The 14,993-nt window shown below is 41.1% G+C and overlaps 1 protein-coding gene across 3 annotated transcripts in view; it reads right to left on the reverse strand.

Moving 5' to 3' along the window:
• Window positions 1-14,993, reverse strand: part of LOC117231598 (serine/threonine-protein kinase 25) — a 114,223-nt gene that overhangs the window by 42,762 nt on the left and 56,468 nt on the right. The gene's annotated exons all lie outside the window — the stretch shown is intronic.

Raw genomic sequence — 14,993 nt, forward strand, 5'->3', positions numbered from 1 at the left:
CGGTTGCTTTCCAACTGACACGCGGTGCAGCAGCGCGAAGAAAGGCGCGGGAGAGACCGCTTCGAGCGGCTTGCCGTGGGACATCAAACACGATCGTAGTAGGGGAAACCTGGCGAATGGCTGCTGGACGATACGGACACCCGATAGATCCAGGTGTGACTGGGCAACAGAAGCCTCGACGTTAGACTTTCGTTCGATTTTGTGAGAAAATGTAAGGAAACGCGAAGCTTTAAGCTACCTGTGTTTCAGATGATCGTTCGATTTCTCTCACTATCGACTGTTCTGTCATTTTATCCAAACAATCGACGATAATTTAACGCTAGAATCAAATAGCAGTGTTTAATGTACGTCTAAACTCACGGTATACGCATAATTACAATTAGCACGTTAACGTGCGAGTTACTTGGAAATCATCCTGATTAACTGCACGTGTCGAGACGCGGAGAGAAACGACGATTAGAAACACCGTCCTTTTGAATCTGCGATCGAACTACCTTCTCGTGACGAATAAATTTATGAGAATGTGTATTGCACGATGAGATGTCGGCGATAGTGACACGTATCTAATCTCGAAATCAAACAGAAAGAGAGTTTCGATGTGGAAGTAGTCGACGATATATTAAAATGCGATTAGTGAAATGTGATTTATCGTGTTTTCCTCCTATGTTTTTATGCTTCAGTAGCAGCGAAGCTAAGCTTCGCCTTCGGCTTACGAAAAGTTACTTTTTCTGTAGTTGACCTTTTCAGCAACCTGTTAGAAGTGGTAACCGGAAGAGTCGATAACACGCTCGACTTAATAATTTTCTCGATAAGCAGAAAAGATAGCGTAGAGAGGTTTGCAGGAACCTGTTCGAGAATTGCTGATAGTTGCTAGAATTTACGATCACTCGCATCTACTGTATGCATAAGATCGAACGAGAGTAAAATCCAGCTCGATCGAGTTCGTAGTTTCTAGTCTCTTAGTGACGCAAAAGGCGACCGGTTTCTTTTAATTTTGATATTGTACAATGTACGGCGTGACGATTCGAACGGTAGAATATTCATAAGCGAGGCAACCTTGATCGAAACGATAATAATTGTACACGCGATACGCAAGAGAACCAGGCCCCTCCTTCGAAGCCTTGAAAAGGTTGTGATCGGTGGTCGAGCTTACGGATCACCGGTTGCAACGATGACAATGATTACGAAATTACACGCCGACTAGCGTACGAAAGCACGCTATACCGAGCGTGAACGTAATCGATCGTCGATGCGGATTTCATTCTGTACGAAGCTTCGTAATCAATGCTAGGTGGCGTAAAATTAAAAGAGGTCGAGTTCGAGTCGCCTTCTTCAGAGTCACTTTCTTTCGTTTGAAAAGCGTTTGCATGTTGAGGACGAAAGAAAGGTGAAGAAAATGGAGGAAAATTGGCGAAAGTGATCCGTGTAATCGAACCCTTTCATAGTTTATCGGTCGAACGACCGGTTTCAAAATTTAATTTACAATCGTACATTCATTGTTATTTATGTAAAAAAACTTTACGTAAATTCTTATACTAACAAAAATTGAGGAATCGATTAGTCAGATGAGAATTTACATAAAGTTAGATAAACAAACGAAAGAACAATGAATATACAATTTTTATTTAATTTTGAAGCTGGTCGTTTGACCAGGATTGGTAAGGTTAGCGTTAAACTATCGAATAATTAAAACTATGAAACGTGCTGTTCTTTTTCCATCTATTAGATCCGCGAATTTAGATAAGCCACGCGGAACGCCAGTAAAATTAAAACTGTTCGACCGTGGCAGCTACGTAAATCGAACGACGTTCGTCGTGCTCGTTCAATTAATTGGATCTGGAAAAAATAGCGACCAATGTAAGAGCGCGGAATCCTTGCGAACATAGTTCGAGAAAACAACGCTTAATTACGGTTCAAAGCGGGCAGCCGTTGGTTCGCGAAACTCGGGCGACGCAATTTTACGGCACGATGCCTCGGTTTATTTCCCGCGTGCTAAATATTTTTCCCTTCGAGCTCGCGCGCGGTTCGTCTCTCTTTTTCTTCCTTCAGCGACCGAGCTGACAAAAAAAGACGCTGCAACCGGGATTCCTATGTAAATTGTTGCACGAGGAGATCATTGGCGGCAATGCAAAATCGGCGATGATGCAAGGCAGCGGCATTTAACATGAAAAAAGCCACGGCGACACGTAGCTCGTGCAAAATGAACGTCGGAAAAATACGACTGAAAGTAGCGGGATTTTCGCGATACTTTCCACCGTATTTTCGACCGGGATTTTCATTGTGCCACCGATGAGCGTATTGTTAATACCGTGCCTCCTTCTCCGCCTTTTCGCAGCCAGCGTTGTTATTTCTAGTTAAAATGCACGAGACTACGCGCAAGATAGCGCACGGTAATTTCACCAGCGGCTACTTTCTTTCTGCGAATCCGAGCGCATCAGGCGTAATAATTACGCGGCGATCAGGCTGATAATAGCCGGTATTACGATTACAATTAGGAGAAACAATCGGAAACGTGGCTCCAAACCGCAGAGAAAGTGACGAAATCCTTGCTTAATGGTAGCCAATGGAGGTGGACGTGTATTTCGTAATATCGTGGCAAGACAGTTGTGACAACGTCTATCTTACTGTCAGTATTGTGGGACATTATGTAACGCTGCAGATACGTTCTGTGTTAGGGGAATTCCGTGTTACGCTGGACCCAGAGTGCAGAAAGTTACAATTAAGTGGTGTTTATTTCTAGTAGAATAAGAAATTTGTAGACGATAGAAACGTAAAATTCTCCTTTCTATGGAATAATTTTAAGCGAAAAGGAAGGTGAATCTAAAGTCTAGCCATTAGACGCGGTCGGAATAGTTTTCAATGTCCACAGATTTAAATAGTTAATAAATAATTGAGCAACAACGGTGGATGCTTTGGAATTAAGCGAAGAAAATTAATAAATTGATATCTATATCAATAATATCCTAATCCTAATATCCTAATATAATATCCTATCCTATATCCTAATATTCTAATATTAGGATAGGTCGCAAAAATCCTTTAAAAGAATTCTACAGAATTTGTGAAAATCTGCAAAATTGCGGATATACGCGAAGACTGTAACAGGCATAAGGCTCGATACAATTCAATACTATACAATCCTATTTCTAACATCGATGCTACCAATTCATAACGTTTAAACTATTAATTTGTAACATTTAGGCTGTTAATTCACAATATTTAAAGTATTAATTTATAATATTTAAATTCTAGGCTGAACTGCAGTTACCAGCTTTAAGCATTTATAGACAATCCTTGCTTTCCGTTAACTCAGGATCACCTCCGGCTTACATTATTCCTACTTATACACTTACACATTCTATGCTATCTCTTCCACACGCTAGTATTACATTTATTAATATTATGTATTTATGTAGTTGTATTCAAATTAATGGAATTTTAACTACTAATTATTTCTCACTTATCTCATATATCTTGTATTCTATTTTGTTGACGCCCGTCTTTGTCGTAACATCGTTTTCTAGTTTTCTTTCTACATCACTTCCTCCTTTTGTCCTGCACCCTCGCAGTTATTAGTTAATAAATAAACTATTAACACCCGTCGTAGGATGCGTGCATCGTCGAGTGTTAATTATAAGATTCGGTTAAGATAGGACCTAGCTGAAGTCCATTGTGAAGCCCATCTCGTACAACGATACGCTTATCTGACTTAGAAGAAAAACCAAAAATCTCTTCTCTCTCGTTCCTCTCGCTTAGCACATACAACAAATTGTTCTCGCGGTTTATCGGTTCGCGATCCCCCAGTTTCCTCCAACTACCTTGTGGCGTACTCGCTCGCGCGTATTCCGGATGCGTGCGGGTCGACGTGCACTTGATAACTCCTTGTATTCGTAAGTCACAAGGATGCCTGTGTCTTGGCGACTGTGCGATGATTGTTCGTCGTTCGCGTTGAGTCGCGAGAATCGTTATCGCGCCGATGGTACTCGCGAAGTCCAGGCGAGGATCCGCAGTCCTGCCCGATCGGTACTTCGGTACTCAGACGAGCATAGGATTTGTAATTTGATATTCTTCGTAATCCTGTTCGGTGATTCCTCCCAGGGGCAGTGGATCTCACTCGTTCAGTTGGGGGCTAGTCCTTCGTAATCCTGTTCGGTGGTTCTTCCCACCGGCAGTGGATCTCACTTGTTCAATTGGGATGTATCAGATTACAGAGCCCTACGCACGATCCTTGGCTGGGCCATCATCGGTTCGGTTGTTTCGACCGAGGTTCGTGTAAGTTTCGAGTGGCGAGACAGGAATCGAACGATGGTCAATCTTTGGGCTGAAACTCAGGATTATCTTGTGCGCGGCAGCGTACGTCACGTAGGTTCGTTGATTCTTTGGTTCTGAAACTATTGAATGGAAGAAGCGATTTAACAAAGCGTTTATAGTTTGATCTTGTAATCACGCCGTGGGTCACGAAAGGATGTTGCGCGTCGCGTCGATTCTGTATCTGGTCTGTGGCGATAGAAAGTTGTGACAAGGTCTGCTCTCGTGCGATCCAGTGTTTCCAGTTTTAACGTAAGTCAACGATGAACATGCTAATGAACGCTTTAACAACTTTAACGGTACCAACCTGTCTCTTATCTGCGAATAATTAAGTCGGATTTAACGCGATTGCCTTCCATCGAGCATCTGGCGTTACGCTTAAGAAGAGTTTAATCCGAGCTTGGAAAACTTTTGATTTATGGTTCACAGTTGTTCCGAATAAAACCACTGGTATTTCGAGATCGTTCATATTTATACGAGTATTAATTCAATTCGCCGCGTGATACGCAATTCGCGTGCTTGTAACTTCTCGTTTGAATAGTATCAATTTCCTGTCCCCTCGATTTTCTATCAAGAGATATCGGCGAAGTTTATAACAGGAAAAACTAAATTCGGTTTCCGTGTATGGATGAAAAGGAAGCGAACGCCATAACAGGAAGTCGCATTATTCGATGCGCTATTGTTCGAAGATCACGCTCGAGCAACGTTCAGAGCCGAGAGCCGCTGATGAACGTATTTTATTTCGATATTCTTCCGCGTCATCGATACTGCAAATATCGTGGCGAATTATCGAAAGCAGTGCGCCGAAAGAAATTGAAAATCCATTTACTTTCATGGCTTTGGTCGTTATTCCATCGATTCAATAAGAATGGCTTCGACTGCAGTTACTTTGCTGCTCCGAAGTGAAACCACGATGATCGAGTTAGTGCTGACTTAATCCTTGTACTCCACTTCGATACCTGCTTTCTTTAAATGTAATTTGCTAACAGTCGATAATTATATTACATTATATCAACTGAATAATTTTAACAAATAAGATTGACAACAACTTATCGTACAATTTATCGTCGAGTCTACGAGAAATTTTTATGTCAGAAACATTCCAACCATCTTTCAAGGACAGGCCGATTCATCCTTGAAAATACCAAGTATCGTTTGTAGCAGAATTCGTTCGTTATTGACAGAGTTTCAAAAGAATTACTATCGAGCCATACGATTCTAAGGCTTCCATAAGCTGTTCAAAGATCTTTTAGCGAGCACAGCTCTCCGCGAAATATGCTGGCCTTAAATTCTCATCTACGGATCCATAAACGTCGATGGTATCAGCGAGAGTGAAAATATTTTTTCGGGCAGAACGACGGTACTCGTGAAGGATGTTGCGATCGATAGGTCGTAATCGAAGCTATCGAAGTTATCGGTCGGAGCGGAGTCGAACGGCACCGAGGAATCGATAATGCGGTCAAAGGGAAAAGAAGGGAATACCAAACAAGCTTGCTTCGACGTGAACTGGATTGTACGCGAACGTCGACTCTTATTTTATATACACTGGCGATTGGTCGTAGTTCGCGTTTCAATTTCGCATCTTGAAACCCATCCGTTGTATTTTCACTCGTAGAAACTTCACTTTTCCTCTGTCCGCCACCTTTCCTTATTCTTCTCTTCTTATGGTGTTACTTGTTGTTTCAATTGCTGACATTCTTTTTCCGTTAGATACCGTTTATTGCAGCTTTCCATTTCTGGAGTTATTTTTCCTTTTTCATTGCAGCAACTTCTTACTGGCGAACTTGTACCGTACTTTTATTGCTGCGATTCCTCCTTTGGTATCATTCCACTGTTTTTTACGAGCGTTTTTTTACTATCTTTGGAAGTTCTTCTATGGTGTTCTTAATTGTTCCTTCATTGTTCGAATTATTTTCTCGTATTCTTGAAGTTCTTCAATTTTTCGAGAATTTTTCTTTCCATGTCCTCGATAGTTTTCACGTTACTGGAATTTCTCCCTTTTTTTATATTCTTGGAATTCCGTTCCTCGACGTCGCTGAAATTCCCCCCCCCCCCTGTTTAATCATTGGAATTCATTCTTTGGTATCTATTATGGCTTTTTTATTGCTGGCATTCCTTTCTTTCTTCGACGATTGCTTTTATATTTGAAATTTTCCCTTCATACGATTTCTTTGAGGACATTCGGTAATCCGTAAGATTGCTTCAACAAACGTAGAAAAATTTCCAAGTTCCAATCTTATCGTAGCAGATTGTATTCCGAGAATCTTATTATCGAAAGGAAGTCCATTGTTTGGTAGCCTATTTCTCTTTTTTACCGTTAATATAGAATGGTAACGTCTACAGAGATAGTTGCGCGCAGTAAGATAGCCAGCTGTGAAAAATACCCGCAACGATCAAGCGATGCTCGGACGATTTCGAAGTTCAGGATCATAAGCATAATATTCGTCGAGAATATACGTACACTGCCACTGTATTCTTCAACTACGTTACTTTTTACAGCCACAGTATATGTTTGAACGTCTTGTCGAACGAATACACGAAAGTTTGAGAAAAAAGGAGCTATTATACGTACAATCTCAGTCCATTGGGCAAGATATTGCATGCAGCCCTGCGTGTCGCTAAACTCGATACTTTAATTTAAGATCACGCTGTATCGCAAAGAAGGCTCGTGCGAATCGATCGTTTCGTCGCAGATTACCAAGGAACCGGCAGCTACCTTATAAATTTTAATCATCGCACGAACCTCGTGATATCGTCGAGGAATACTTAAATGAATTTCTGCACGGACGAAACGAGACAAGAGGTGCTTCGGCTTTAGGACGGTCGAATCTTGGACGAGCTGAATTTCGCGAGAGGTTGGCCTAAAATGCCTCGTCGATTTTCGCGAGCTGATTGTCAGCCTCGAAGGATTCCCGGCCAAAATTTGCTTTCCGACCAGCTGTTTTGCTACATCGAAAAGCAAAATTATCAGCTTGTCGAAACAACCGATTCATAATTAAATAGCGTCACCGTGTAAGTGTCAAGAAACAAGTTTCTTAGGAGAAAAAGAAGCCTTACGCATCAGCGCAATGCAAATTTATAAAAAAAGGAAAGCGTATCTGTAGAAAAGTCAGTACGCGTCGTCGCTTAATTGCAAAGAAAACTCAACGCTGCGACTCGTTTTCCGATTCGCCAATTAAATATATTTTATTGTTTATTGACGATGATTCTTAGACCATGATTTATAATCTTTCGTACACGTTTCATGGATCGTCGAAGAATAACGTGTCTGACGCTCAACAATGATCCAGCGTCCATTGGAAGAATTAAAAGGCTACTAACGCGGCGGTGAAATAAATTCTCGAATTGTCCAGAAATATTGGCCTCGTCAAATGGCGGTGCAATGACGCGTACATTCACAATGCGTTCGTTTCGCACGAGAGAATCGAGAATCATATTTCTCGGAGGATTTATCGGGATGCAAGCGTGAGGGGGCAGAAGGAGGGATCAACGGGGAGAGAAAGAGTGGGCTGTTCGACACAAGGGGCTGAATCAGAAGCGCGTGCGCCGACCAGCTATTAAATTTTAATGGTATCGTCCGTGCGGAATGAATTTTAATAGTGGCGCGTATGGACGGATGCGATTTAAAATCCGGTCGACGCGTGGACGTATTTTTGCGAGGTCGGTTGGCAAATAAATCAGCCCCCGGGTTTTATGGTCGTTCTGAATAAGACACGAGCATCGTGAATCGACGAGCTTCGACTTTCCATCGTAGCGGTGCTGCTTCACGGCTAAATGGTTCATTAGTCGCGAGCTTTGACTTACAACGTAGCTGTAAAACAACGTGTAAGAGAACGGGGCTCTGTTCTTTCGCGTTCATAACCGATGCTGAACGATCGGCCAATGGAGACCGACAACCGACCGGTGCAATCTCCGACGTTTCTCGGTGCTGTTACGTGAAATTGCCATTAAATGCCGATCTTTGGTGATTACCCGACGATTCCGATAACTGCAGGAATACACGAACATCGATCGATCGATTGACGATGATTTAGATGATAAACGAAGATTTTCATTCGTTTCCTATGCGTGTATATCGATTCTACGATATTTCTGCATCGATTAGTACGAAGAAAATCGTTGGTCCGTAGATCTAATTTGATCCATTCGAGATTTCAAGGACTTGGATCGTTTGCCCGTTTGTTTCTTGTAAAAGAGTAACGTTAAAAATCAGTCTCGTCTTACGAGTTTATTGTCATATCTGGCGTACTTTAACGACACCCTTTATTTGGTATCTTTGTCGCTCTTTTCAATATTCAACTTCTATCTTTGCACTTAAAGGATCGTTCCCTTCCAATGATATATTTAAATAGGATCGATAGCTTGCTTGTGTTGAGTAAGAGTAGCACGGAATTTATTCAGCAACCCAATACTTGGTCGTGATCGACGATCGACGAGAGAAGAGAAATACGCGATCGATGACATCGTCAGACATTCAGAGATCGTCATTCATCCGGAGTAACTACATACGAAGTTTATCATCGAAGTAGATGGAAATGTGACAAGATGGCAGTGTAACGGTAACTATCATGTATGTATATATTTATACACGTTCGTTTTGCAATGCAAGAGAACTAAAATATCGTTGCGCAACTCGCTGCTGCACAATGGCGCGAAGTATAGCCGAGTGAAAGGCGACGAGATATGGCGAGGGGCTTGCAACTAACACGAGTCAATCGTATATATACGTCGTCGCATTTACAGTTACATATTATACATACACAGATACACGTTTGCCAGATAATTCGATTCGGTTTCATTTCTGTGGTCTTCGAGGTTGCCTACTTTTTAGCCCCTAAGATTTTTCACTTATTTCTTAGGATATCGTCAAACCGAGATATCGTCGACAGCTGAGAACAACGATATTATTATATTAAGTTGTCTGAAAAGTTTCTTTCGTTTTATAAGGAAATAATAGACGCGGTACGTTTTTTGTTTTATATTATTTTGTCGAATTACGTACGACCTATTCTGTTCTGTCGAGATAAACGCAGCGAAATTTCACAGACTTGGTTTCACGTTTGTATGAAAGTGCACTGTTGTAAAAAAACACTTTTGCGAAAGAAAAACACTTTTCGGACAACCTAGTACGAGTGCAACACGCTCGGTTTCTGCTGCTCAATTTTACGGCACTTAAACAACGACTATCGAACGGCTCAAAAATGAATACGAAGTTTCTCCTTTTGACGAAATTTCGGTTAAACGTTACTACATTCGTTCCTTTACTTGCTTACTTAATTCTTTCACGCAACATCGTTCCTCAAAATGTTACTAACTAGTCCATGTATTCGCTGCTATTGAAATATGGCTATTCTCTGCAATACGAAATATGGTTGAACAGCGATTAATATCCTTTCACGAAGAATTCTGTGGAATTTCTATGAGAGGATTAATCAAAAATTAACGGCTTCCGCGAGATCGAGAAGTTTCAATTGCAGAACACGCGCAAAGTATAAAGAAATTTGCCAAACGTATCAAAGGTCGGTGCTGCGTGCAGAAGAAGAAGAAGAAGGAGGAAACGAATTCTTTTCCGGATGATGGAGCAGAACGAGGCGATACGAAGCACCGTGTCAGAACATGGGTGACATAATCGCTGCTCGATCGATATACTACTTGTCTTATCGAGTGTCAGAAATACGTTCATGGGGTCGACTACGTTAAGGATTTGCCCCAATTGTGTCTCCACTGGTCACGATTCTCCTCGTTCTCGGATGATGAAATTTTCCATGTCGATTACCCATTGGATAAAGACTCGGATTGTCAGCGTCGATAAGTCTCGTCGATCGGCTATGTCCTAAATTATATTTCACGTCGTCTCCTTTGATATGCCCACACGTTTTACTTTGCTCGATGATTTAATTTCCTATCCTTCAACTTGACGCAACAACCGATTTCCAGAAATTACCAGGTTTCTGCGATATTCCAGCAACCTGTGATAACGATCGCTACGGTATTTCGTAGACACGATAAGCGTGAAAAGGTTTTTTCCATTGCTCTGTCCATAGAGCGCTTGACGTTTCGTTTTAACTGGTTCATACTTAATAAGTTACTTTCGAAACCTGAATCCATGATAATTTATTATACTAATGATACTAATAAATATCTGAGCTAGAAATTCCAGATTATACAGACTTCTTTTTTTACGGTTTCGTACGTTTTGCTGTTAAATAACATACCGAGATAATTTATAAAATATAAAGTTCAACTTGTTCTATTAGCAAACTTGTTGTTGAAGGTTATTCTTTAATGTTGGCAACTAGTAACTTATGGAAGGATTTAGAATTGTGAGGAATCGTAGATCGTCGAGTTTAGCTCGACACAACGGAGGACCGTAAAGAGCTAAAGCGAGAGCGTGCTGAAAGCAGTTGGCATTAAAGAGCGCGTTTCCCTTTCGAATGCCGCTCTGACATTTGACGTGGCTGGGACAGTGCGTGTAATGCAGGCCAGAGTCGACGACGATGCTTCCGAAATCGAACGTTCGATATCGCGTTCGCAAACGAAGATAAATGAAATTTCCGCGGAAGTTCGCAGACTCGTCGAGCAAAGGAAACTTCGCGTGTTTCTTACGAGCAAGTTTCTCTGCTGCGTCGTACTAGAATCTTCGCAGACATTGCCAAGTTTCCAAGATACATCTATCTTAGGTGGGAAGACGATTGTATATAACAAGCATGCGCGACACTACTTTTAAAAAAGTGCCGTACTAGAACCTCGGAAACTTGCCTTGCTAAGCAATAACGATACGCGCGGTGAACACGACTTTTCATTTATTTGAGTGCACCATACGACCTCTCTCGTTATTTGTCTTCCTCTTTTTCATGTTATGGGAATATACCGACATACTGCGAGCAGTCTATTGAAAAGGTATTTTTTTTTCTTTAATCAAATTTTTTCCACAGAAATCATACAATTTCTCGTATCAATCTTTTTTTGCACGGTTGTTTGCCAATGTTCGGAGAATATTGACCATTCTTTTTCAAGTGAAAACAATCAGAATTTATCTTTCGGTTTCATCTTTCATACACAGTCCGATGCAAAGAAAGATCTCTTTGTAAAAAAAAAAAAAAAAAAAAAAATCTGCAGTGACAAAAAGGTTTATATAATCTACCGCCATCTAGTTCATCAAGAGACGAAGCAACGCGTGATTTACTTTATTCGATAATAAAATAACGTTACGATCACGTTCAATTTGCAAAACGATGATATGAATTTACTCTACGCGAAACAGACGACATCGGGAACCGTCTCTGGGAATGTCCGGCACGCTGACAAGTTCGGCAAATACTATACAGCAGTAATCAAACTTCGGAAGCTAGTAATTCGCTATAATTTACACGTTAAACGATGCTTGGCAATTGTCAGCGCAGATACGCTATTTACGTTAGACGATAAACACCGATCGTTTGAGCGTATTGCAATCACGAAAATTTCGGTCATTCGCGCAATCACGTTGTAATTTTCCATTATGTTTACGGTTCTGCGCTTGATTAATTCCCCAAGTGCTTGATAATAATGATAATCAGGCAAAAGAGTGGCTCGTGTAATGAAATCCACTTTGGCTGAATTTTTCCAAGCCTCCCTATTTCGACATTAAATTTCAAAAAACATCTCTAATTTAATGTATTTTCAAAATATCGTATTTAATCAGGCGTAATTCTTCCTCATAATTATAAATTATACGTACGATAGTCACACAGAAAGATCGAATCTATCGAAAGAGATAAAAATCGACGAGAATAACTTTCAGACGGACCCTTTGATTATGTCATTTAGCGTCTGTAACATTTAAATCAATGGTCGCAAATTGACCGACAAACGCTATAAAATATTCGAGGAATTTTTATACACAACAATCCAGAGATTTGCTTGCTTTCCGGTTCTTCGACCGGTGAGTATATTTATGAGGCACGTGAAGCCTCAATCTTACGCGAGTCAAGCCACGATTTAGGGCGTATTTCTAGCAAACGAGATTTATATCCACAGGCGGCCAGATGAAATCTACCTTGCCGAGTCCCATTTCGAGTTTATCATCCGAAAGAGACCGGGCTTCGATTTCTCGTGTCGTTTGACCAGCTCATAAATAATAGATCGGAGGGGATGCGATCGTTAGTAAATACTTGATGACAAGCGCTTCGGGGATGGAATAAGAATAAGGTTGAAATCCTGCCTCGTGGTGCGAGCTTCTAGAAAGTTTGCCAATTTTAGCATTACCAGACTGCAAGTAGACAGGATGACTGACAGAGGGAGGAAAGAACTGTAACGTGGGATAAGGATTGGCGGAATATTCGATTTTTCTGCAAGGGTTGCGAATAGAGTGGCTCGTGAGAGTATTCCAACGCTCGTCATTTCTATGATAGTGAATTTCCTAATTTTTATGCGTACATTGTGTTATGTAAAACAATTGTGGTAATTGCATCGGTCAAATTCGAAGCCAATTTGAAAATGTATATACATAGGAGTTATTTATTTAAAAAAAAAAATTGTTATACGGCACGAACAGCCATCCGAAGCGTATAATAAGTTTCGAAAATGATCCTTTCGAATCTGTTTCGAATTTGACCAATATAATCACGATAGCCGTGCCACGAGAGCCAATGAAATTTGAAAATGTTTCGCGCGGCACGCATAATATATGCATAAAAGTTTCTACAAGTTTGAACACTTTCGTGAGAAACTGTAGGCGAAAATGCCTCTTCACGGGGGTTAAGTACGCCACTGAAAGAAAGTTTCAGCCGCACCAACATCTGCATTCGATGCTTCGGAATTGGATGGAGCTGGAGAGCTCGACAACGCTGACATTTCTTAAAGTTAAGCAGTGTGAAATAGCGGCGTGGTCGAAAATCATTGCTCCCTGCAACCGACGCGACGTCGGGAAATAAAACAGCGTCGACGTTGAGCACCCTGTTTTATGCCAAAAAGTCTGATGGGTGCTTCTCGCAAAGAGCCGCGAAAGAGCACGTCCCCAGGAAATACGGGGGAAATACAGCAGCTTCGAGCGCTACAGTCAAACACAATTTCGAGAGGGAATTAATTAAAAATTCTCGATGGAACTAGAGAAAAAGTGTCCTCGAAGATAAAAAGAACAAAGAAGGCAAGATGGTAGAGAGAATCTATGTCGCAGCGAATTGTATTATACAAGAGAATTGGTTCTTGTGAGAAAAATTACCGAGGAATTGTTGTCATAGGAATCCACTGCGATCTGTCGTTGTGTCGGCTGAGAAAGTAGGTAACGGAATGTCTATTATTTCGTCGGCCTTTGATGCACTACGCTCTTAATATCACAGGGCTGATATGTAAAAGCGGGACATTAACGGCAAATTACACGGTGCATAGGAATTTCCACGTGGGAAGCCATCACGACAGTGAAACGTCGGCTTAAAAACGTTCGTTTCGCGAACGAGGGTTTACGTCGTCCGACGATTATTAAATCGTTCTTCTACGCCTCTCATTAAAAAATTCAATTACCTGTGAGCCACGCCTGCATCGCGTAATCTCTGTAAACGGCACCAACGCCGTTAACAACGAGCTTCCAAAGGGCGAAACTATAATGTACAGGGTGTCACAGAATATTTGAGGATATTTGCAGGACTTTTCTATCAGAACGATATAAAAATTTGATACGTTGAAATACGGCTGTATCCACGAATCAACTAACGAATTTTGCCTTCTATCTATCTGTATGTTTCTCCGACGATAAATAAATGGCACGGGATATGGATAGGATTTCGACTGTAATATTAAAATGTTTTTCTTTCGAACGTTCGATTCGAAACGCACAATCAGTTCTTATTACTTACCGTGTCTATTTTTCTATCGTATTTGATGTAAAATGGCCCATAAATAAACGAATATCTCGAGAAGACTGTGAAAGAGACACGAAATTATCGCACGACCTCCTAATATTTTCATTCGAGACGAGAGAAAAGGTACGCACGAACCAGAGAGAGAAAGAACATTGAAATTACGTGTCTGTCAGTATATCTTTCAAAATGTCGAAGAATTATTTATCATCTCGAGGTGATTGGCCTTAAAGTAAGCGTAAGTTTCTCCTGGGATGGTGCAAACAACTGATCATAAAAGGACTGGGGCTGTATACGTTTTTCACGGCAAAAGTTGAGCTTTTACGATCGGACCTGTTCGTAGCTGGCATCAGGAAACTCGTAACCGGAAGATACCGCGGCAGCAAGGCCGTTACATAGTTACCATTAGACGATCTGGCCCCCTGCTTATATTGGGAGGGTCTTCCTGTTAGTGGCCGCAGGGGAAATGCGCGTGGGATGCATTAATGGCTGCCACCGTAAGTGTTTAATAGCCTAACTACTTCGAAGCGAAGCTGGCTAATTGTTGAATATATAGTCGCGTCTATTACAAACATTTTTCAAAACTCTCACTACATAATACAGGACTTTGAAACGATTGCTTTAACGTGAAAAAGTTATCGAGTCCTGTGTAGATTAACATCGTCCATCGCTTAATTCTTCCAGCTACTATTGCATTGTAAAAGTTCAGATACGCGTGTCTTCGTTTCCTTTGAATTTGTTTAACGCTCTTGCAAACGTATACAGCAGTGAACGAACCGATTACTCAATGCAACGTACGTATTTATCGTTGCACGAAGAATCATCCTTTGTATGATCCATAAATAGTCT

The sequence above is a fragment of the Bombus vosnesenskii genome, unplaced genomic scaffold, assembly GCF_011952255.1.
Source record: "Bombus vosnesenskii isolate JDL3184/JDL3185 unplaced genomic scaffold, Bvos_JDL3184-5_v1.1 scf7180000013273, whole genome shotgun sequence".
In the NCBI taxonomy this organism is placed as follows: Eukaryota; Metazoa; Arthropoda; class Insecta; order Hymenoptera; family Apidae; genus Bombus; species Bombus vosnesenskii.